Here is a 23,903-nt window from a genome sequence, read left to right as displayed (position 1 = left end):
GCATGAGGAGTCGTAGCAACAACATGAGGAGCCGTACCAACAGCATGAGGAGCCGTAGCAACAACATGAGGAGCCGTACCAACAGCATGAGGAGCCGTAGCAACAACATGAGGAGCCGTACCAACAGCATGAGGAGCCGTAGCAACAACATGAGGAGCCGCACCAACAGCATGAGGAGTCGTAGCAACAACATGAGGAGCCGTACCAACAGCATGAGGAGCCGTAGCAACAACATGAGGAGCAGTACCAACAGCATGAGGAGCAGTACCAACAGCATGAGGAGCCGTAGCAACAGCATGAGGAGCCGTAGCAACAACATGAGGAGCCGTAGCAACAACATGAGGAGCCGTACCAACAGCATGAGGAGCCGTAGCAACAACATGAGGAGCCGTAGCAACAGCATGAGGAGCCGTACCAACAGCATGAGGAGCCGTACCAACAGCATGAGGAGCCGTAGCAACAACATGAGGAGCCGTACCAACAACATGAGGAGCCGTAGCAACAACATGAGGAGCCGTAGCAACAACATGAGGAGCCGTAGCAACAACATGAGGAGCCGTAGCAACAACAACATGAAGGCAGGCCATGACGTCAGGCGGCAGAGAGAGCTATTGAGAGGGCGACACACACCAGCAGCCCACCAGACGCAAACGGCCTCTCCCTCCTGGTGTTTACTCCCAGGGTGGACGACACCCAGGCTCATCCCGCCGACGACGACGACCCGAGAGAGAGAGAGAGAGAGAGAGAGAGAGAGAGAGAGAGAGAGAGTAGGAGATAACTCGATATAGTTTTTCAAGGTGAGGTAAAGAACCTTTCTTTCTTTTTTTTTCCTTTTGTTTTCAGAATTTGTTGAGCATGAATGAAGTTTTCAGTTCATCAAATCATTCCATTTTTTGGGGGGGGTCATATTTCATTACAGGGACACTGAAAGTTGCTTACTAGACGAATGGAAATCTCTGACAGTCTCGATTTAGTTCAAGATAAAAAAAGGAATATTTGTTCTGGTGATTCCATGTCGTCAGGTATTTACTAGTTATGTACAAAAATATGTCGAACTGATTTATGTACTTGGGTATTCTACTCGTTAATTGCCCTAGACGTTACGTACAGAGTATGTGGCTTGATAACAGGGCTCAAGTGGAAAGCTTAAGTTAGGTTGTGTGTGTGTATAAACACCTCAGGATTCTGTTCGTCCTGGGGAATTAATCCCGTGTGGCAGGCGTCCTGGCCAGTGACCCGTCGCATACCTGACAAGGTCGTACCTCTCCCCCTCCACCACCACCACCACCACCACTACCACGATCTCTCACCACCACTACCACTACTACCACGATCTCTCACCACCACCACTACCACCATTACTTCAACTGCCAAGATCTCTCACCATCACCACCACTTCTATCACCACCACCACTACTACTACTAATACCACCACCACCACCACCACCATTACTATTACTACGATTTCACCACCACGATCACCACCATCACCACCACCACAACCACCATCATCACCAGCATCTCCATCCATTACTTCCACCATCATTTTACCACCACCACTAATCACCATCTCCGTTCAACACCATCACCACCACTACCACCCTATCATCATCTCCACCACCACCAAACACCACCACTAATCTCCACCACGTCCATCCCCACTCCCCCACCGCGTCACCAGCCACCACCAGCATCAAGAGACACAACCTCCTGCATCGGTAATGAGGCTTGGGCGTGACGCAGGAACAAGTAAGACAAACCGATGTTTACATAACTTCAGATAGACAGAGCCTGAGCGAACCTCGACATCCACTGAACGAGTTTGTTATGAAATCCCACGCCTCCCCTCCGCTCGCTTTGAGTGCGTCAGGGTGTCGCGTTTCTATACAGAGCCTTCATGAAACCTTTCAAGACATGGAGACCTACCAAACTCTCATCATTCTCCTCTAGAGATGGTAAATCATGTAGGTAACCTTAGACATGACACCCTCGTCCATCTTAGGAGACGTGTGAGTAAATGTCAGACATAAATATCTACCTTTTCACCAATTGTGTGGGTTGAAATTACCTGACGTGAAATCTACCTTCTTGTTTTTCGTCATCCCGGATCACCTCAGATTCCTAAAATATCTCGATGTTTCTTGTGTTCATTCCTCCTCACTTGCTCATATATCCTCCTCCTCCTCCTCCTCCTTCAGGAGCGAGCGCGACCCCTGGATGCCATCACCGTCATGGAATGTAGTAGCCATTACAGCATCCGTGAGGCAGCAATGTATTGGTACATGTTCCTCCTGTGTTGTCTTTCTCTTCATTCTTTTTTTTTTTGTGGTAAAACTGGAGGCTAACGAATCATTATCTAGTTATAATGATTTTATTAATCACTGAGAAATGTAATTATCCCTGCATGGAGAGGAAATTTAACGATTATAATTATCTTCTCTATTATTAGTGAGAAATGTTGTCAAATTGGCCTTGAGACAAAATTCGACGATTTCATATCCAACATGAATTTCTTCTTTCATCTTTTTGTCTCTTGAACTCATATTTCACTTCACTCATTTTCTCTCTATTATTCCCAGAGTGAAGACCTTAAGTTCTGCATTCCATCATGAACAAATGCTAGCTAGACAATCGTTCAGTGGCACTTGCTGTCTACAGTACCTCATCCACTGGGAACGAACACCACCTCTTGAAAGCGTCATGCGCCTCAATATCCGGACACACACACACACACACACACACACACACACAGGGGGGCGTCTCCATGCCCTAATTGAGTCATGCGTCTCATATGTCCGAACACCCATCAGACACCTCAGTCATCAGACCCCATCGTAATGCACTCTCACTCCCGCTCGACACCTCCAGCCTGAGGAGTACAGAGAGAGAGAGAGTGTGTGGGGTCATGTTCACACGTCCTCCCTCCATCGTGGCTGGTGGGTGGGTGGACGTACGTAGTTAGGTTTAAAACCAGTCGTGGTGTCGTATCCTGACTCACCACCACCAACACCCCCCCGTCTACCCCGTGTGTATAGGCCTAATCTGCTCGTGGGGGTCAGTGGCTGTTATGACTCCCATGATGTTCTGTTTATTGGTCTTGGCTTATCAGTGTTGTCCACCACTGGAGAAGAGCAGATAGGATAATGGGGGGGTTGGGGAAGGAAGGGGGCAGTTCTCAGGAGGGACATGGAGATGTCCCAGAGTAGTTGTATACCTCCAGCAATTTGTCCTTCAGGTTTCTACGACTTCCTTACTGGGTCGGGGCATTACCTCAAGACATTCTTGTGATTCAGTTACTTCAGTGTTATAATCTTTGTTTGAGTCCCATCAAAAAAGTAATCCAATTGATCATCCTGAGACAAAAGAAAGCACATAACAACGGTTCAAATTCCTCACCACATTCTTCGACTCTATTTATACCTCCTTCCACTCGCTTGTTTCATCACGTCTGATGGGTCGGTATATATATCATTTCCCGTCGGCCGCCTTCTCCATCTCCTGAGGAAATTCTTTCACTCACTAGACCCCTGCCTGCTTGAGTTTCACTCACCTTACGTATGTGTCTCTTCAGCGGACAGTGTCCCAAGAACTTCCCATCGCAGCTGTTACTAAATCATCTCGAGTCGAGATGCTTAAAATAACTAATCCAATACTCCTCTTTCTCACCTAATCTTGTGTGATACCCTGATCATCACAGACCCTATGGTCTAAACTTTATCATTACCCCCCCTCCCCCTCCCCACCACATCCATGAAGCAAACTTGATAACACATACCAACTTAAGAAGGTCTTCTTATCATTACTGAGGTGAGGAGAGACAGACTGCTTGAGGGACAAGAGCCTGAGTGAGAGAGAGAGAGAAGAAGAGAGAGAAGAAGAAAGAGAAGAAGGAGAGAGAGAAGAAGCGAGAAGAAGAAGAGAGAAGAAGAAAGAGAAGAAGAAGGAGAGAGAGAAGAAGCGAGAAGAAGAGAAGAAGAAGAAGAAGAAGAAGAGAGAGAGAGAGAGAGAGAGAGAGAGAGAGAGAGAGAGAGAGAGAGAGAGAGAGAGAGAGAGAGAGATCAGTGGGTTGTGTTGGGGTGTACCTGATGGCTGTTGTCCTGCTGTCTTTGGCGCTGTTACGATGTTCTGGTCTCCCATGTGTAAAGGACTGGTGGAGTTGCTGTCCCTAGTGGGGTGGGGCCTGGTGGAGTTGGTGTCTTGAGAAGGACTAGGGTCCTCTTAGTGGAGGTGCGTGGTGGAGAGGTGTTCCTAGTGGAGTGGGAGCCTGGTGGAGTGTGGTGTCCACCATAACGGAGGAGGCCTGGTGTCGCTGGACTTTAAGGGGGTCCTGGTGTGTCCCAGGTGGAGGGCTGGGCCGTAAGCCGTCTGCCTGGCGCCTGCTGTGATAATGGTACGAATTCCCCCGCCGTTGCCGCCGGCGGCGTCACCTGCCTTGACCAGCCAGCCGGCACCTCCTCCCACCCCACTGACCCAGGGGCCTGGTAGGACTGGGTTAGGGAGGACGTCATGTGATCACTCACTCTCTCTCTCTCTCTCTCTCTCTCTCTCTCTCTCTCTCTCTCTCTATATATATATATATATATATATATATATATATATATATATATATTGAACGATCGCAATTGAGCGGGTGATCAATTAAATTCCTTTCTTACCACAGGGAAATGAAACACGATAAGTTCCCAAGTGCACTTTCGTGTAATGATCACATCATCAGGCGTCCTAGCTACCTATGTCTCTTCTTTGTATTTCAACTGAGTATCATATTTCTTTCGTGTATCTCCCCTGGTGATGTGATCATTACACGAAAGTGCACTTGGGAACAATTCGTGTTTTATTTCCCTGTGGTAAGAAAGGCGAATATACATAAATATACCATGGTTATAAACGACACTAATGACAACGGAGGTATAGATAACAATGAAAAAGAAGCTCACTTTAGAAATCGATCTCACTTTTTTCTTCACCCGAAGAATGAGTAGGAAAAAAAATGCACACAAGAACGCCAGACAACGTTAATGTCCAGGTCGGGTCATTACGAGGTGTTGGTGGTCAGACTGTCCACACAACCGAGTTAAGATCCCCCCCTGGCTGGTGGAGAACGGCTGCTCCTCCGTCAGGAGACAAGTCTGGCTTCCTGGTGTGTGTGTGTGTGTGTGTGTGTGTGTGTGTGTGTGTGTTGTTATCAGGATCACACAGAGGGTTTGAAGCCACTTTGTCCAAATGGAGTGATATCATCGTCACAGCACTATCTAATGTCCCTGTAGCGGAGTACTACTACTACTGCTATTACTTCTACTACTACTACTACTACTACTACTACTACTACTGCTAATACCACTACTACTACTACTACTACTACTACTTACTATTATTGCTTCTACTACTACTGCTACTATACTACTACTACTACTACTACTACTACTACTCTGCTACTACCACTACTACTCTACTATACTACTACTGTACTGCACTACTACTACTACTACTACTACTACTACTACTACTACTAGCTACTACTACTACTATCTACTACTGCTACTACTCTACTTAGCTATAACTACTATGTTACCCCCCTTATTTACTATATTGCTAACTGCTACTATTCTTACTCTTCTATACACTATTACTTTATTGCTACTATGCTAACATAATATACAACTTATACGTGCTGATATTACTGAAATGCTGCCTACTGCCACTAGTACAGAAATGCGCTGTCTGACTAAGTGAAATTATGATTAATCTTTTCGTTTTTCTACATCTGATTGTTATCTTTCGTTGTAGATTAACGAAGGGTGAGGAGATGATAGGGCACTGGCCAAATTTCGTATCCAGAGGTGATGGGTAAGGCACTCCATGTCAGCAAGAATCCAACTCTTAAAATTCTAGAATCGAATGATTTTTTCCCTCACCAGCGGATATGTTATGAAAAATTTTTTAAAATTTTTTTTTTTTTTTGGGGGTTTTTTTTAACCTTTTAAAAAAAAATTAAAAAAAAAAAAATTTTTTTTTTAAAAAAAAAAAACCCCCTTTTTTAAAAAAAAAAAAAAAAAGGGGAAAAAAAACCCAAAAAAAAACCCGGGGAAAAATTTTTTTTCCCCGAAAAAAAGGGGAAAAAACCCCCCGGGGGGGAAAAAATTTTGGGGCGGGCCCCCGGGGGGGGGTTTTGGGTTGGGGGGGGGGGGGTTTTGGGGTTGGGGGCCCCGGGGGGAAAAAACCCGGGGGGGTTTTTTTGGGGGTTTTTTTTTTTTTAAAAAACCCCCCTTTTTTAACCCTTTAAAAATTAATTAAAACGCCCAAAAAACCCAAAAGGGGGAAAAAAAAAAAAAAAAAAAAAAACCAACTACTACAAAAAATTTTTTTTTTTTTTAAAAAAAAAAACCCCCCCCTTTTTAAAAATTTTGGGGGAAAAAAAAAAAATTTTTTTTTTTTTTCCCCCCCCCTTTTAAAAACCTTTTTTAAAAAAAGGGTGAAAATGTTTTCCTTTTTTTTAAAAATTTTGTTTTGGCCCTTAAAAAAAAATTTTAAAAACCTGGTTTTTTTTTTTTGGGGGGGGGGGTTTTTTCCCCCAAGCCAAAAATTTTAAAAAGCCCCTTTTTTTTAAAAAATTTAAAAGGGGGGAAAAATTTTTTTTTGGTTTTTAAAAAAAAAAACCCCCCCAAAACCAAAAATTTAAAAGGGGGGGAAAAAATTTTCCCCCCCCCCAAAAAAAAAAAAAAAAAAAGGGGGGAAAATTTAAAAAAACCCCCCAAAAAAAGGAAAAAAAAAAAAAAAAGCAGAAAAAAAAAAAAAAAAAAAAAAAAAAAGGGGGGAAAAGGGGAAAAAAAAAAAAAAAAGGGGGAAAGAAAAAAAAGAAAAAGGGGAAAAGGGAAGAAAAAAAAGGGGAAGAAAAAAAAAAAAAAAAGGGGGAAAAGAAAAAAAAAAAAAAAAGAAAAAAAAAAAAAACAAAAAAAAAAAAACCCAAAACAAAAAAGGGGGGGGAAAAAAAAAAGGGGGGGGGGAAAAGGGAAAAAACCCCCCCCCCCCAAAAAAAAAAAAACCCCCCCCCAAAAAAAAGGGGGAAAAAAAGGGAAAAAAAAAAGGGGGGGGGGAAAAAACCCCCAAAAAAAAAAAAAGGGGGAAAAAACCAAAAAAAAAACCAAAAAAAAAAAAAAAAGGGGGGGCCCCCAAAAAAGGGGGAAAAAACCCCCGGGGGGGCCCAAAAAAAAAAAAAGGGGGGGGGAAAAAACCCCCAAACCCCAAAACAAAAAAAAAAAAAACCGGGGGGGGGGAAAAAAACAAAACAAAAACCCCCCAAAAAAAACCCCGGGGGCCCCCCAAAGCCAGACAGACAGACAGACGGGGGAAAAACGGCCAAAACAAAGGGGAAACCCCCCCCAAAAGGCCCCCTTAAAAATTTTTGGGGGTTTGGACTTTACGGGGGGAAAAAAAAAACCCCCCCCCCCCCCCCCAAAAAAACACACACAAAAAAAAGGGGAAAAAAAAAAATTTTTTTTTTTTTCCCCTTTTTTTGGTTATTTTCCCCCTTTTTTTTTTTTTTTTTGGGGCTTTCCCCTAGTTCACCCCAGTTCAGATAAAGGACATTCACCCCGGGATCCCCAAATTCCCAAGGGACGAAAGGTATAGCTCCCCTTTTCCAACGGCCACGGAAGGGTACGACCCTTGGGTACAGGGGTACGACCCTTGAGAATTATGGTACTACCCTTAGGGTTGTTTGGTGGCATTACCTTTGACCTCTGGTTCTTAAAGGGGGAGGGGCAAAGGTTTGTTTAGTCCGCTCTGAGAGGTTTAGTGGGACCGGTTTAAAATCCAACGGTTGTGAACATTTAGTCATCAACGGTTAAAATAGAAAAGTCAGTCATCAACGGTTGCAAACAGTCAGTCATCAACGGTTGTAAAGAGTCAGTCACCAACGGTTGTGAACAGTCAGTCATCAACGGTTGCAAACAGTCAGTCATCAACGGTTGTAAAGAGTCAGTCCCCAACGGTTGTAAACAGTCAGTCATCAACGGTTGTAAACAGTTAGCCATCAACGGTTGTGAACAGTCAGTCATCAACGGTTTCAACGCCCTTTTTAAATTTGTAAAATTTCACTGGTTCTCTTATTTCTGGTTTAAGATGTTTTTCTTTTGTTTTTTCGTGAAGTCGTGAATTTGGATTATCTATTAAGTAAAAGATAGGAACTATGAAACAAGATAGGAACCACGTACATTTAAAGAGACAGACTATAGATTCGTATCACGAGATGAAATACAAATACATCTATTTTTGTCACAGTAAAGGACGAAAAACATCATTGGAATACTACGCTTGTGGGGGGCGTTACATCAAGGTATGTGGTCGATGTATGAGGAGTGGGTTAAAGCTATGAATGAATCCACCGTAAATGCTGGAAGTATTATGAAGATGGGGAATATATATAGAGAAAGTGACTACGAATTAAGGATGTAACGGTGTAACGGAATCGCAGTGATAAGAATGTAGAAATGCAAAACAAGGACCGAGTGAAACTAAAGGAAAATTAAGAATCCAATGCCATGGAACAAGGATCTACTGAAATGAAACAAAGATCCAATGTTACGGGACAAGGACCGTGCGGTACGAACCAAGAACCCAGTTATACGAAACACGGCCTACCCACTGAAACGGAATAAAGACCCAGTGAAAGGAAACAAGAAGAAACCAGCGATACGAAACAAGGACCCAGTGGTACGAAACAAAGTCCCAATGGTACGAAACAAGGACCTAGTGATACGAAATAAGAAAGTAGTGATACAAAGCAAGAGCCAAATTGTACGAAAGAAGGATCCCGTTATATAAATGAAGAACCCAATGGAAAGAAAGAAAAGAGTCATCGATACAAAACAGTAATCGATGCGAGACGTTAACCCAAGAATGTGAAAGGAAAACGAAGCCAAACGAACAAAGACTAAACGACAATGCAGCAACACAGCGTCACCAAACGATCGAGCAACGACAAAGAAGCAATCGGGATCACAGAATGAAGACACAAAGGCGCGAAACAAAGACAGGAAGAACAACAAAATAGCAAAATAAGGCAGGGGATGGAGGTGGAGCCGCGCACCATGTAAAACCAGGTCAGCGAGGAGCGGTGTGGCTCTGTGTGTTTATGCTGTTCCACGAATCTCCTTTTAAGCTCTTGAGCGGCTGTCATCTTCTGCATGGATCACTGTCATTACACTTATTGACACCCGGTGACACCTCCTTGGAGACACACACACACACACACACACACACACACACACACGACCTCCGCATTCCTAATCCGTTATGATGGTTTAATCGCCTCATGCTCTGTCATGCAAGCTATGTGTGTCTCCATGAAGCCGGGCATGCGTGCGACCTTGTCTTGAAGACGGACCGTCAACCCTTTTTTCCCTTTATGGAGTCGATCTCATCAATATCCCCAATACTACACGTCCTTTCCTCCCTCCCCTCGTCCGTGGCCTTTCCCGTGTAGTGTTGTCCGTGGCCAAACGGCACGGAACGATTCGCAGCCTGCGACCGGAATGGCCAGGGTAGCCATCAGTCGACAACATTCTTAGAGGTGTACTTGACTCAGATTACCTGCTTTCGATCCTTGGTTGCAGACCGCTGGCTCTTGTCAGGGTAATTCCTTCCTGGTGACTGTGTGGGTCACCCTGAGTTGATCGATCACATCGGCATTACGAGGACGGTAATGGTAGTCTGGTTAGTCTATAGGCGTGGCGTATGTCACGAAGTGGACGCGCAACTAGGATAGAGAGGATGGGTAGTACCCATCCTAAGGCTTGTAGAAAACTACGGCTAGCAACAAACTGTGGCTAGTAGTACCCATTGGGTACTACAGCCCTGTAGTTTACTTGACACTGCTTGTTACACAATTACATGAAGACCAGCAGAAACTGGAAAGGAGGCCAGTTGCTAGGAACACGCCATGAGTAGGAATGCTATGGCGGTGGGCGAGGGAGACGCAACAGTCAGTTGCTCATCATCAGCACAGGAGTCACACACGTCCGGTGGGGGTCTATACAGCCACTCATCCACTCCCATAGCTTCACCATCCTGGTCAGTAGTGACTGACTGTATTCCTCACTGTGGTCTTCACTTCCCTGGTTACCCACATGCGGTTACTTCACTTCATAGACGGTATCTTCGCTACTTCTTAGCACTGAGCTACTCGTGATTCCTCTCACTATTCTGATACTGAACCTCATAATATCTTCACTACGCAAGATCTTATCTACCGCGGTGTCTTTACCACTGAGGATACAGTCAGTCAGCCCACGGTTTCTTAGACATACCGAAGTGCGCCTGTGTCTGGAAACGGTCGCTATATGACTCGGGACTCAACTTCCATATACAGGGTCCCTGGGGCTTATCCCTCGTCATTAGTAGAACCCCAGGTGATTCCAGCTCCCTCCGCTGCCTACAAAGGGTTCTTAACACATCGTCAACACCGTCTTTCTACTGCAAGGTCTTACACGATCTTCGCTACGCTTCTTCCCGTGCAATACAAGCTTGGGCACTGCAACACACTCGCTGAGCTATAGATAACTTAACCACCACCTCCCAGTTGCCGCACCAGCAGGAGAGCTGAGGGACGTCGGTGATTCTTCCCTTCTGCTGCGCCATCTTTCCAGTAGCAGCACCATGAGACCCAATCAACGACATATCATTCTTACAGGATTCCTACCTCACGTCCGGCAGCTAAACCAGCGCAACGGGACTCCTACCACACCTGCTATATATGTCACTTTACCTTATCTTACCTATCCTTGTATCTGAGCTACAGTGCTCTGGACCCATCACGAAAGAAGCTCCAACAAACAATAGACTAACAAAAAACTGGCTTAAGGTGACACCAATATTCAAAAAAGGTAAGAGGCTCTACCTGGATATTATCACCTGCGATCACCTTGATGTCTGTGGGTGGAAATGTGGAAACTGTCTGCGAGACAAGAGGGTAAGACTTTTAGATCATCTTCACTACATAATGAACGACTGATAGCATGGCTTCCGACGACATCATTCGTCTGATGAATTACAAATTTCTTTGATGATGTAAAAAAAATGTTAACATGTACGATGAAAGTAAAGCTGTTAATATCACTACTTTAGATTTTTGGAAAGCATTCATACCCATAAAAATTTCCATCATGTGGTATGAATAGCGTACGTCGGGGGTTTGAAAATGAGTTGATTGGCTGTAAGCAAAAAGTATAGACAAAGTCAAGCCTAAAGGTGGCTGGATGTAATAAATGGGGAGCTACAAGGATCTGTCTCTTGACCAATTGTTGTCATTATATGAGTGATGTTGATAATGGTTTATGCCGCAAGATATTCATAATGTACAGACGGCTGACTCTAAGTAAGAGTATAAGTTACAAAAGAAACAATGTCTGTGCATTATGAATGTGCTCTATCCCATGCACGCCTCTGCTGCTCTAGAACATTACAAGCTCAACTCTTCCACCATCTCCTCCTCTCTCCCTTCCTCTATCCTCCCTCCACTTCTGACATGTAATCCCTTTTATTGTCTCTTCGCTCAATCCTCTCTACATGGTGAACCTATTCGAATACTACTCTGGTCCGCCATCACAACCATACCCCGCCTACCATCACAGATATCTCTTCCTCTTTCCTTACTTTATCATATCTGCTCCAAATAACGTCCTCGCTTTCCATTTCTGTTGCAGTGCTAGCTTTCCTTCAATGCTGTGTGCAACATATTGTATACGCCCCAAGATATCTTTGAGCCTGGCTGCCTCTCTCCCTCAGACCGTTATTTGACTGGCATGAATCGTCTCATGAGAGAGTTGCTCGCAATTTCCTTTACATGGATGGCGTTGGTGGCGGTGTAGGTGGCTGGTGGTGATGCACGGCCACCACGCTCTATGGCCAACGGCACAGTAGGCAGGGATGTGATCTCTGGCGACGATATCCTGAAGGAGACGCAAAAGGAGAATCCTCGAGGCCTTTATCCTCTGGTTCTAGAGCAGGAGGATTCCCGTGCAAACGTTTCGCTGCTGTACGAGGCGACCTAGTCACTGTAACCCGTCAAGGAGGATCGAGTGATTAGCGAAACCTTTTACGAGATGCTAAAGCGTACAGACTCCATCCTTGCAGACGAACGTGCTCAGCTCCTTGCTAGGAAGCGGGCCGGAAAGGATAAGCGTCGACGTCGTACTCAGAGCGACGTGAAGAGATTCAGGCCGAAAAAAGTCGCTCACGATGAGTCAAGAATGCTCACCTGCCAGAGGACAGGTCACGTGGCTTTCGACCGAAAAATATTGCACCCGATGCAGACGCTGTAGTTGTCGATGGACGTTTACTTAGCGGACACGGAAGGGTTAACGGAGACTTATGTACTACAGATGTGCAAGACTGAAAAGTGCACCTTCTACGAGGACTACATCTTCTTGTACGTCTGGAACAATACCTATTACCTGAAGTACTCGGCAGTTGGCTTCGGTAACGTTACCTTATTCAAGGCGTAAGTGCATCGCTGGCAACGAATCTCCTTTTCCATGGTATGGAAGATGATACGCTTTATAGACGACGAAGGGAATTACCACCAGGAGAAATTGAGTACGCCCCCGAATATCGCACCAACTTTCACGATCTCTACATTTTCTTCGGGGCTGCCCCAAGCCAACATTATGTATCCTTCCTCGGAAGACTTGGTAATGTTATGATCAACTAGAACAAGTTCACCTTCTCGTTCATCGACCGTAGAGTCAAAAGAATGAAATCAGTGTCGGACTGCTTCTTCCTCGAAGGTTGGCCTTTAAAAGCAAGCGAAGTGTTTTATGGGTTGGAGTCAACGGAGCTGAAATGTGACCAGATGTTGGACATTAAAGACATCAGGTCTTTCCAGTTGGAAATATCAGACCCTAAAAAAGCCACCCACCCGTAGGTTCTGATGTTCGCCCCGAGGTAAGATATCACGATTGATACCCCAGGCGGCTCCGGGCTCATCATTACACCTGAGGGTCACCTGTAGTACTGTGACGACATAACCATCTCCAGGGGATGCTTTACCCACAGCGGGTCGATCGGCAACGTTGGCGTCGTGAAAGTCAAGCTGGAAATTAAACTTAAGGGAGTAAGGCTATTTATTGGGAAGGAAATGCAGGAGTTGAATACAAGATTCGTCACACCTCCCATACCATGTAGAGACTCGATTTACGTCGGCGGTGTGCCGCCCGAAGTTCTGGACGCTCTGGAGCCAGATTTGGCTCCAGATCTTCAAAAGAGATGGGGCTACGTAGGTCGTATAGGAAGAATTGTCATCAACCGTTACAAGATCATTGACTTGATGGATTACGGCACCCAGCGGAGGAACGCCCTCGGCACCAACACTGTGACGCAGTCCCTCTCGATGGAGAGGAAACGCCTGGTCACGAAGTACAGGGAGGTCAACATGACCCAGTTTGAGGCCAATACTATAAGTTGCCCCTACGGTGGACCCGGAAATATCATGGCCCGGATGAGGAACGCCTCCGTGGTTTGGTTCGACTTCGGTGGCAAGATTCTTCGTAAGGGATCATGGAGGTATCGGTATAATTACGTGGCACTCGAAGTCAGTGGTAGGTATTTTTTCCTCGGTTGCGCCGTCACCGACCCCACGATGGGAATATACCAGCAAGTGCCGTGGGTGGGCGCCATATTCTACCACACTGGCTATGCCACGATCAGTGAGGGGGCGACGGCAAGGCAAGCCATCAACTGGGAAATGGTCTTCGAAAGAATCTACAGGGAGAACTATCGCACGATCTTCATATCTTGCATGAAGTTACTATCCATACTTCTTTTCCTGGTAATCATGACCTTTGGCGAGTGGAAGTGGTCGAGATCCATCCTCCGCGCAATCTTCACGAAGTTTAATCTTGAGGAGAAGGTGAGGAGGTTCAGTATGAACCACAGGTACATGGGGTACGCTAAGAATCTACTGAGAGAAGACATGGAACAAATGCCCATCCACTGGCTGTGAGAACTTTCGCTGGTACTCCTGTTTAAGATGGAAGTTCTATTTCGTTCCCGTCATCTCCTCCTCCTCCTCCACCTCTCCCCCCACCCCTTCTCCTTGCGTTTTTTCTTGTCTGTTTTTTGATTGAAAAAAATAAAGTCTTGTCATTTATTTCACTCCAACGTCTAGTGCGACCTTCGCTCCTATCTTCACAGTCTCTCACCATCACTAAGCTATAGTTTTTAAAGGCCAACTGAAGGGCCGGCCCTAAACCATTCCCATAGATATAATCACATAAGGACACACCCACACACACACACACACACACATACACACGACCACTGAAAATATCATCATAACAAGCAATTTTCCGCCGCGCCATTAAACCTAGTTTGGATCATATTGAGGCTCAGGTGAAAACAGGAAAAGGCCATCTTCATCACACACTCATCCTCGTTCAACTTCATGGTCACTACATCCTTATCCTCACCAATTTACATCTTCATCGCACCATGTCACTCCCACCAAGCTGACCCCCCCACCCTTATCTACTCCTCCTACAGTCCACCGTCCTTATGCCGTTAAACTGACCCTTATCTTCTTATCAGCTCCCCCTCACCACCCCCCAGCAATCCATGATCTGTTTCACTGTCCTCTCATTAAACAGCCAATCCATATCCCCAACCTTCCTATCCTTCTCCACCATCCTCCCAATCTTCTCCTACCATCTCCACCAGCCTCCCAATCTCCTCCTACCATCTCCACCATCCTCCCAATCTCCTCTTACCATCTCCACCAGCTTCCCAATCTCCTCCTACCATCTCCACCATCCTCCCAATCTCCTCTTACCATCTCCACCATCCTCCCAATCTCCTCTTACCATCTCCACCAGCTTCCCAATATCCTCCTACAATCTCCACCATCCTCCCAATCTCCTCCTACCATCACCCTCTCTCCCCTGCTCCTCCCACCCTCACCCTCTCCCCTCTCTCCCCGCCCATCTTCGGTCACGCTCTACTTGCGTTTGGGGAGGGGCGAATAGCGCGGCCTTTGACCCAACGTCTTCCAAACTCGTCCATTACCCGTCGTGTGGTTCTGCCCTCACTTCCGCAACCCGCGTCGCCTCATCCCTCATGCTTCACCCTCCTTCCTCCTCCTCACTTCAGGCGCCTGGGAGGCGATCTGAAGGACGCATGTGGCAGGCAGATCCTCCAGTGACTCGTTCAACGGTGAACTTGAACACACACACACACACACACACACACACACACACACAGCTTTTGTGACTGAGAATGTGTGTGTGTGTGTGTGTGTGTGTGTGTGTGTGTGTGTGAGGGAGCCCCATAACCGTAGTGGTGCACCTGGTGGACGACGTCATAACTATCCACAATGCCATGGGAACTCAGGGCTACGTAGGCTATGGTGGTGGGAGGGGCAGGTGTGGGCTGTAGACACAAGTGGGGGTTCTTGGTTCGCATCGAGTGCAAGGTTTGGGCACCTCGTATTGTTTATCTCATACGTTGTTTGCTTTGTGAATGAAATGAGTAATTGCTTTGGTTACATGTAGTTTTATTTACATCTATATTTGGATATATGTGGTTTTTGGTTATGACCCAGATGTGGTTAGGTTAGGTTAGGTTAGGTTAGGTTAGGTTAGGTTTGGGCTGGTTGTTTGATGTATAGCTTGGGTGTCGTAAAGAGTCTCATAACAGACTTGGCTTGGTTAGATGGTACGACGGTACTGCCCTCCCTTGAGTACGACGGTACGGCCTCTGAGCACGACGGTACGGCCCTTGAATACGACGGTATGGCCCTTGGGTACGACAGTACGGCAAAATGAACACGACGGTACGGTTCCTGAGTACGACAATACGACCCTTGAATACGACGGTACGGGCCGTTAGTACGAGGGTACGGCCCTTGAGCACAACAGAATGACCCTTAAACACTTCTCTGCCTTTGCCTAATTTCAGGTCATGTATTATTCGATAATAATTCATTTCATTTATCAAGTCAAGTCTGTCAAATAATTGCCGAAGTAACGAACATAAATGGTTTATCAATATTCCATTACTTAAAACTAAGGTAATTCACTTGAACACCTCGTTAAGTGTTATATAAGTAGAATCCACTGATTTTGTTTGCTTAACAATTAGCATTGACTTCGGAATATAAGAATAATATACTTTAAAATAAATTGGAGTCTTATATTTACCTTAGCTTTAGTCTTCCCTTCCGTGAGCCTCGTAGAAGTTCGTTAGCTGCGCGTATTCCCCCAGGCCAACACGTGTTGCACGAGCAAAAAAAAAAAAGAAAAACATTTTAAAAGAAATCATTCATAGCTAAGTGAGCAAAAGCTGACGTCACAGAGAGGCCTTTGTGGTGGCGCGAGCGGTTGGCTGGTTGTGACGTCACCATCAGACCTGCGCGCGCACACTAATCTCGACTCCATTTCTTTTTTTTTCTATCACAGTGTAAGGATGTTGCTACCCTCCCCCACGTGAGCGGCAATAGTTATCGTTGGCACAGAGGGAAGGTTCGCAAACGTTCTATTCTTATTAAACTATTGATCAATACGCATAATCAACTTTAAGACGTGAGTAATACTATGATTCATGTTATATTCGCTAAGCTACGTACTTTGAACTGGTAAATCATCTTGTAGATTCAAAGATTCATAGGAAGCGATCTATTTAAGAGTCTATAGTCTCAGAATATAGACTTTGCTTCATTCTTTCTATACAGATTACTGTAATATTTCCCGAACACACAGAGTTAACTCACGATCAGGTACCGTAAAATTTAATTGAATCTGAGAAAATGTTGTTCTAGATATGTTGACAGAGTAAGTCTGGCAGTGTAAGAAAACACTTTATTTGGACATTTTTTTTTTTCTTTTCTCTCTACATACTGTTGTATGGGTTAGGTCAAGCTGAACCAGAGTTCGTAAACTTTATTTGAAATTTAAAGTTAGGTAGAAGGTATGGCCATAGTACTTCAGGGTCGTTCCGTCGTGCTCAAGGGTCGTTCCGTCGTGCTTAAAGGTCAAACAGTCCTTCTTAAGGGTCGTGCCGTTGTGCTTAACGGTTGTTCCGTCGTGCTTAAAGGTCGTACAGTCGTGCTTAAAGGTCGTGTCGTTGTACTTAACGGTCGTTCCGTCGTGTTTAAGAGTCGTGTCGTTGTACTTAACAGTCGTTCCGTCGTACTTAAGGGTCGTGTCGTTGTACTTAACAGTCGTTCCGTCGTATTTAAGGGTCGTGTCGTTGTACTTAACGGTCGTTCCGTCGTGTTTAAGGGTCGTGTCGTTGTACTTAACAGTCGTTCCGTCGTGTTTAAGGGTCGTGTCGTTGTACTTAACAGTCGTTCCGTCGTGTTTAAGGGTCGTGTCGTTGTACTTAACAGTCATTCCGTCGTGTTTAAGGGTCGTGTCGTTGTACTTAACAGTCGTTCCGTCGTGTTTAAGGGTCGTGTCGTTGTACTTAACGGTCGTTCCGTCGTGTTTAAAGGTCGTGTCGTTGTACTTAACAGTCGTTCCGTCGTGTTTAAGGGTCGTGTCGTTGTACTTAACAGTCGTTCCGTCGTGTTTAAGTGTCGTGTCGTTGTACTTAACAGTCGTTTCGTCGTGTTTAAGGGTCGTGTCGTTGTACTTAACAGTCGTTCCGTCGTACTTAAAGGTCGTGTCGTTGTACTTAACAGTCGTTCCGTCGTGTTTAAGGGTCGTGTCGTTGTACTTAACAGTCGTTCCGTCGTGTTTAAGGGGACAGATATTTACAGGAGTCTGACGTGTAGAATGATACCTTATCCTTCGTCCTGGGGTGAAAAAATAAAAAACCTAACCCCAGTGTGGCTTCCCCCTTCCCACCCCATCATCATCTCCCTCGCCTCCCACGGGAGCGTCGGGGCAACACAGTGCCGTACTTTAGGAGGCATTGTGGGTAACGCATGACCACCAACACCGCCACCTCACAGTGGCTCTGTGGCGGAAGCTACCATTTAGCGATGGTTGAATTGCTATTTACTGCCAGTAGTACTATAATCATCATTACACCAGAAAGAAAACGGGTCTCCGTGGTGTAGTGGTTACCTTTATTAAGCGAGTCACTACGGGCTCGGATGGGTTCGAATCTTGAGAGCGGCAGTAGGCCTATACCTGACCCAGGTGTTCATCCTCCCCTCTGGGCTAATTGACGGATAGGTACTTGGCTTAGGCTTAGTGTGTGTGTGTGTGTGTGTGTGTGTGTGTGTGTGTGTGTGTGTGTGTGTGTAGGGACACAGGAGTAAATACCTGGTCAATAGATTCATGACACACGAACCGATATCGAACGGAGTCACGAATGAATATGAATCAGGATTATTTTTTTTTTTCACTTTTACATTTATTGGCGTCTGGCATCCATATTGTAGTGTGTATATATACATTGTACTGTGTATATATTTATAATCTATACTGTTGATGGAGTGGCTCTGCCGAGAATCGGCTGGTCATGTGAAGCATCATAGTGAAGATTCAAGCGAACCCCAACAGTCGACTCAAACAGACCCTTCCTGGAGCGTCCAAAACAGATCCTTCCTGGAGCCTCCAAAACAGATCCTTCCTGGAGCCTCCAAAACAGATCCTTCCTGGAGCCTCCAAAACAGATCCTTCCTGGAGCCTCCAAAACAGATCCTTCCTGGAGCCTCCAAAACAGATCCTTCCTGGAGCCTCCAAAACAGATCCTTCCTGGAGCCTCCAAAACAGATCCTTCCTGGAGCCTCCAAAACAGATCGTTCCTGGAGCCTCCAAAACAGATCGTTCCTGGAGCCTCCAAAACAGATCCTTCCTGGAACCTCCAAAACAGATCGTTCCTGGAGCCTCCAAAACAGATCCTTCCTGGAGCCTCCAAAACAGATCCTTCCTGGATCCTCCAAAACAGATCCTTCCTGGATCCTCCAAAACAGATCACAACACTGAGGAGACTTTGAAACACTCCCCAAATAGGAGACTTCAGCAGATATCTGCATTTAAGGAGATTACTGTAATGAAAGAACAGAAAGATCGTATTTGGAGGAGTATGTAATACGAACTGAATGAACAGAAAGTCCGTATTTGAAGGAGAATGTAATACGAACTGAAAGAACAAAGTCCGTATTTTAAGGAGGATTTAATGCTACAGTGTCTCATTGCTTCTTATCTAACACTATCCTTTGAAGATAGGATACCTTCTCAGCCTGGGATATCTACATACATCCTGTCCTTTTCTTTCTTTCATCTCAGACGTCCACGAGCAGGGCGTATGTCTGCTCGTGTCATGTCGACAGTGATGGATAAATTGAAAGTATATACACGGTCTGTCTCATGTCATACAAACACACATACACAGCTTCATCTTGCACTCTCTGTGCAAAGCTATTTTGTATATATATATATATATATATATATATATATATATATATATATATATATATATATATATATATATATATATATACCTTCTCAGCCTCTTCAGAGATCATCTCACGACTAACGAATAATCTTAATATACAGAGAAATCAATGTGTATTAAACACACACACACTCCAACACCGTAACCTGTAAATGGTTCATTCCCAATTTTCTCTTGTTCTCTGTACGTCAAGGAGTGAACATCACTAAATGTTCTAAACTATCTTAAGTTCTGAGTGTACTGAACCACCCTGTAGGTCTTATAAAAGGATAGAGTTAAGGATTCTTCTAAGACTCTAACGCACCAGGTAACAGGGGTGGTGGGTGCGTTCTGACCTCTATTCCGACAAGAGGAACAGATAGGTGGAGTGTGGTGGAGGATCAGCCTGAACCTCACTTGCCTCTGTGATGAATCTCGCTTTTAAAGTATTGCTTTCCTCCCTTACCTCCCTCACTTCTTTCCCCCCCTCCTCCTTCTCCTCCTCCTCCTCTTCCCCCTCCTCCTCCTCCTCCTCCTCCTCCTTTTCCCCTTCCCCTCCTCCTTCTCCGTCTTCTCCTCCTCCTCCTCCTCCTCTCCCACCTTGTAAACAAACTATGATCCGTGTCACTTGAAACTGTTCCTACGGGTATCCCGCACTATTTCCGGCTGTTGAGGTGGAGCAGCAGCAGCAGCAGCAGCCTTCCCTCCCCTCCCCAGACCAATATGCTCCCTCCTCCCACCTCTCATCCTCGTCGTCTTCCAAGAACGATTTTAAAACGAAACAAAGCTCTTGTGTCTTGTTTGGACGGAGATGGAGATTGGAGATGAGATGAGATGAGAGAGAGAGAGAGAGAGAGAGAGAGAGAGAGAGAGAGAGAGAGAGAGAGAGAGAGAGAGAGAGAGAGAGAGAGAGATTAAGTAGATTCAAGCAGGTATTTCTTTCCTGTGATTTCATTCCAGGTCTCGTTATCTTTCTTCACCATCGAACGTCGTGTTACGTCTTCACTTCCTATAAAGGGGTCACTACGCCAGCTGCAGCGGCGTGCCGTGCCCCCTCCTCAGCTGTTTACCGCACCAGCTGTGGTGCCTCAGGCCAGCCAGCTGCACCAGCTGTGTTTGGCAGCCTACGTGCCGCGTTTCATCCACGAGAAAACAAACTATCTACATTGCATTTCGTTGATATATATATATATATATATATATATATATATATATATATATTCTTGTTCGAGTTGGTAGAGATGAAATGATAAACTGGCGATGGTTATATGAGAAGTTACCTAATACACACACACAAATACACACAAGTGTGTGTGTGTGTGTGTGTGTGTGTGTGTGTGTCTGGTAGGTAATATAGCCGGTATTTCCCATAATTTCCTAGGCATTTTTTACCGTCCCAGCAACCGGATGGTGGGATATCCCCACCCACTGGCTTATCCGACAATAAAACGAGTGAAGATGGTTGGATTCCCCCCGTCTCTCTCTCTCTCTCTCTCTCTCTCTCTCTCTCTCTCTCTCTCTCTCTCTCTCTCTCTCTCTCTCTCTCTCTCTCTCCCTCCCTCTCTCTCTCCCCCCCTTTCTCTCTCTCTCTCTCTCTCTCTCTCTCTCTCTCTCTCTCTCTCTCTCTCTCTCTCTCACACACACACACACACACACAGGAAGGAGAACAAATGCGCTACTTGGGTTTCACGGAATTACTCCTTCCTTCTTGCCTGAGTCGTGTCTTTCTCCTCTTACGACGAACGGTCCCTGGGATGAATTCTCCTAGACTGGATTTACGAACGGTCGCAATATAAGTCAAGACCAGTGAGAAAATACGTCACAGACAAATCCATCAACCTAGGACGTCAGATAAGGAAAGAGGAAGAGAGATAGGGAGGGAAAACTAGTGTTAACCCTAATGGTGAACCGATTTAGGATAGAGAAATATCTACCTCACTTACCTTTCCCGAACATTATCGTATACGAAGATACCAGTTCTCAAGTTCTTACCTTCTTAGGATAAAAATCCCTCTGAGAATCACCCATGCTTGTTAGTCCTAGGAGAAAAAAAGAAACTGAGAAGATACAGCTCTCAACTTCTTACCTTCTTAGGAAGAAAAAAAATCCCTCTTAGAATCACCCATGCTTGTTGGTCTTAGGGGAAAAAAAAAGAAACGGACTCACCCATACTTGTTGCTCCATGATCACTGTACTGTACTGTTCCCAAACTTGACCATTTCAACCAAACAACCCAACCTACACCACGCGCACCACTATTCCTACTGTCTCACATGAGAATGGTACGTTTACTGTGCCTGGCCATGAAACATAACCATTTGCAATCAGTATGGTCAAGAGAGGAAGCAGCAGCCAAAAGCAAATTTCACGAAAATGCTGAAAAATACGTTAGTTTGTTTACACACTGATTAAAGATAGTTCATTTCATTTACATCTTAAAAGACCTAGTGGTCTGTTGCTGTTTGAATTCCTTTATAATTTCTTTTGAATTCCTCTGTATGAATATGTGAACTTTGCCCTTAAACGTGTCTAGGGTCCTGCTTTCAGCTCCTCTAATTAGTAAACTATTTCATATGTTAACAAACCAATTCAAGAGAAACTATTTGCCTCATTTGAATATGACACGTTTGACCTACAAGTCTGTCGCCATTACTATGAACGAAACTGGACAAATCTAGCTAGCTTTATGCAGCTCCTTAGGTCGAGATCATCAAAGTCTGACTTAGTATTGAAAGCCTGTATCAAATCGCCTCTTAAGCCTCTCTCTCTTCTATCAGTCGTCAAATCCGCCCTCACAGCATTTGTTTCTCAGTTTGGAAATTACTAGGATAACATACCAGCTGTATCAGCAGAGGAAATACCTGCTGAGATGGAAGAGGTTTAAACACTTGCTCCTACGGCTTGGGAAACACCCGCTGAGAAAGCATAAGAAACACTTGCCTAACCAGAGGAGGAAACACCCACTAGAAACAGAAATATCTGCTTTTTTTTATTTGAAGCATAGTGGCTAGAACTGTACTAAGCAGCAGTGAATTGTACAGAGTGAGAATCATCTTTTCAGACTTAAATTCGAATGTCCTGCCCATCAACCCTAGAATTTTGTTAGTCTTTTCACTATTTCTATGCACTACCAACTTGGCTTTCAGTCATCAGAGATTATTACACCCAATTCGTCTTTTTCATCATTTACTTCTTTTCAAAACCGATGTGTTAAACTTTCCACTTATCAGAATTCATTTGCCACCTGTGATGCCAGTCTATCATATTTGTCCGTGTTAGTTTGAAGCTGCTGAAATTCATTTTCTATTGTGGATTTATCTCTTAGCTTAGTATCGTCTGTGAATTCTAATATTTTGCAGCGCATTCCATTATCAATATCTTTTGTGTATGAAATGGAAAAACCGGTCCCTAAGACAGATCCTTGTGGCACACCACTTGTCACGTCTAACGAGTCTGAGGCTTGACCGGTAATCATATCTATATATTTACAGTCAGTCAATCACTTTTCTAACTAACGAAGTACAACATCACCTATATTGTTGAGTCAACTTTTGCTGGTCATTTTTGATGCGGTATTTATCTTTTTTCTTCTTAAGTTCGAGGCTCCAGTCACAGACAAAAGTCCACGTCAAGGTCAGGCGTTAATTGAAATATAAATAGGTTCATGAAAGGGGAAAAAGAAGCCAAGGGAAAAAGCATTTACTAATTTTGGAGTGAGTAGAAAAACATGCCTTATAACATGTACCAGGTCATAGTTATTGGGAAAGGCATGAGTGGGCAGAGAGTTCCAAAGCTTCGAGGTGTAGGGAAAGAAACGGTTATCAAAACGGCCCACCCTTGAATTGCCAGCGGCCACACAGCAATGATGTAACGCAGCAGCTACCCGAGTGTTGCGTGGTCTACCAAGTGGTGGGCGGTGGCGCGCACAAGCAACCTGTTTGCGGGAGCAAAAAGTAATACCTATAGGAGATGGAAAGTAAAACCATCATATTGCGACGTGAAAATTTCGAATTTCACAGAACGTTTCCTGAAAATCTAAACTAGTTTACATCTCCCGATTTACATTCATCTTACACGTTGATTACATCATGAAAGAAATCCAACCTTTCTGTCCTATTGGCCATCTATACAAACCATGAACTTAAAAACACAACTTCTGTCTCCTAAGCAGATAACCTCGTTATACCCCATCTGATTGCTCTTCTAATCACCTGTCTATCACTTATAAAAAATTAACCTATTGAACGTAACAACTATGATTGTTACCTGACAGTAAACGACCTTTACAAGCACAGGGGAGAGAGAGAGGAGCCAACCCCCTCTCAGGAGTGAGGGATGTATACCACAATACCTTGAAAAGGTCTCGCGATCTCGTACGTGCTTGTGGTGGATGCTTTGTTAAGTGGCCGAAACACTTTGTTACGTAGTGGAGACGCTGTGTTATGGATTATTCTTGGAATAAGGTAGTGGTCATGTAAGTGGGTTAGGTGCACTTTTCATGACTTGAATTACTCCGTTCTTAAGTG

The sequence above is a fragment of the Panulirus ornatus genome, chromosome 17 (genome assembly GCF_036320965.1).
Source record: "Panulirus ornatus isolate Po-2019 chromosome 17, ASM3632096v1, whole genome shotgun sequence".
Lineage (NCBI taxonomy): Eukaryota > Metazoa > Arthropoda > Malacostraca > Decapoda > Palinuridae > Panulirus > Panulirus ornatus.
The sequence above is the reverse complement of the archived record's forward strand: the minus strand, read 5'-3'. Positions refer to the sequence as shown.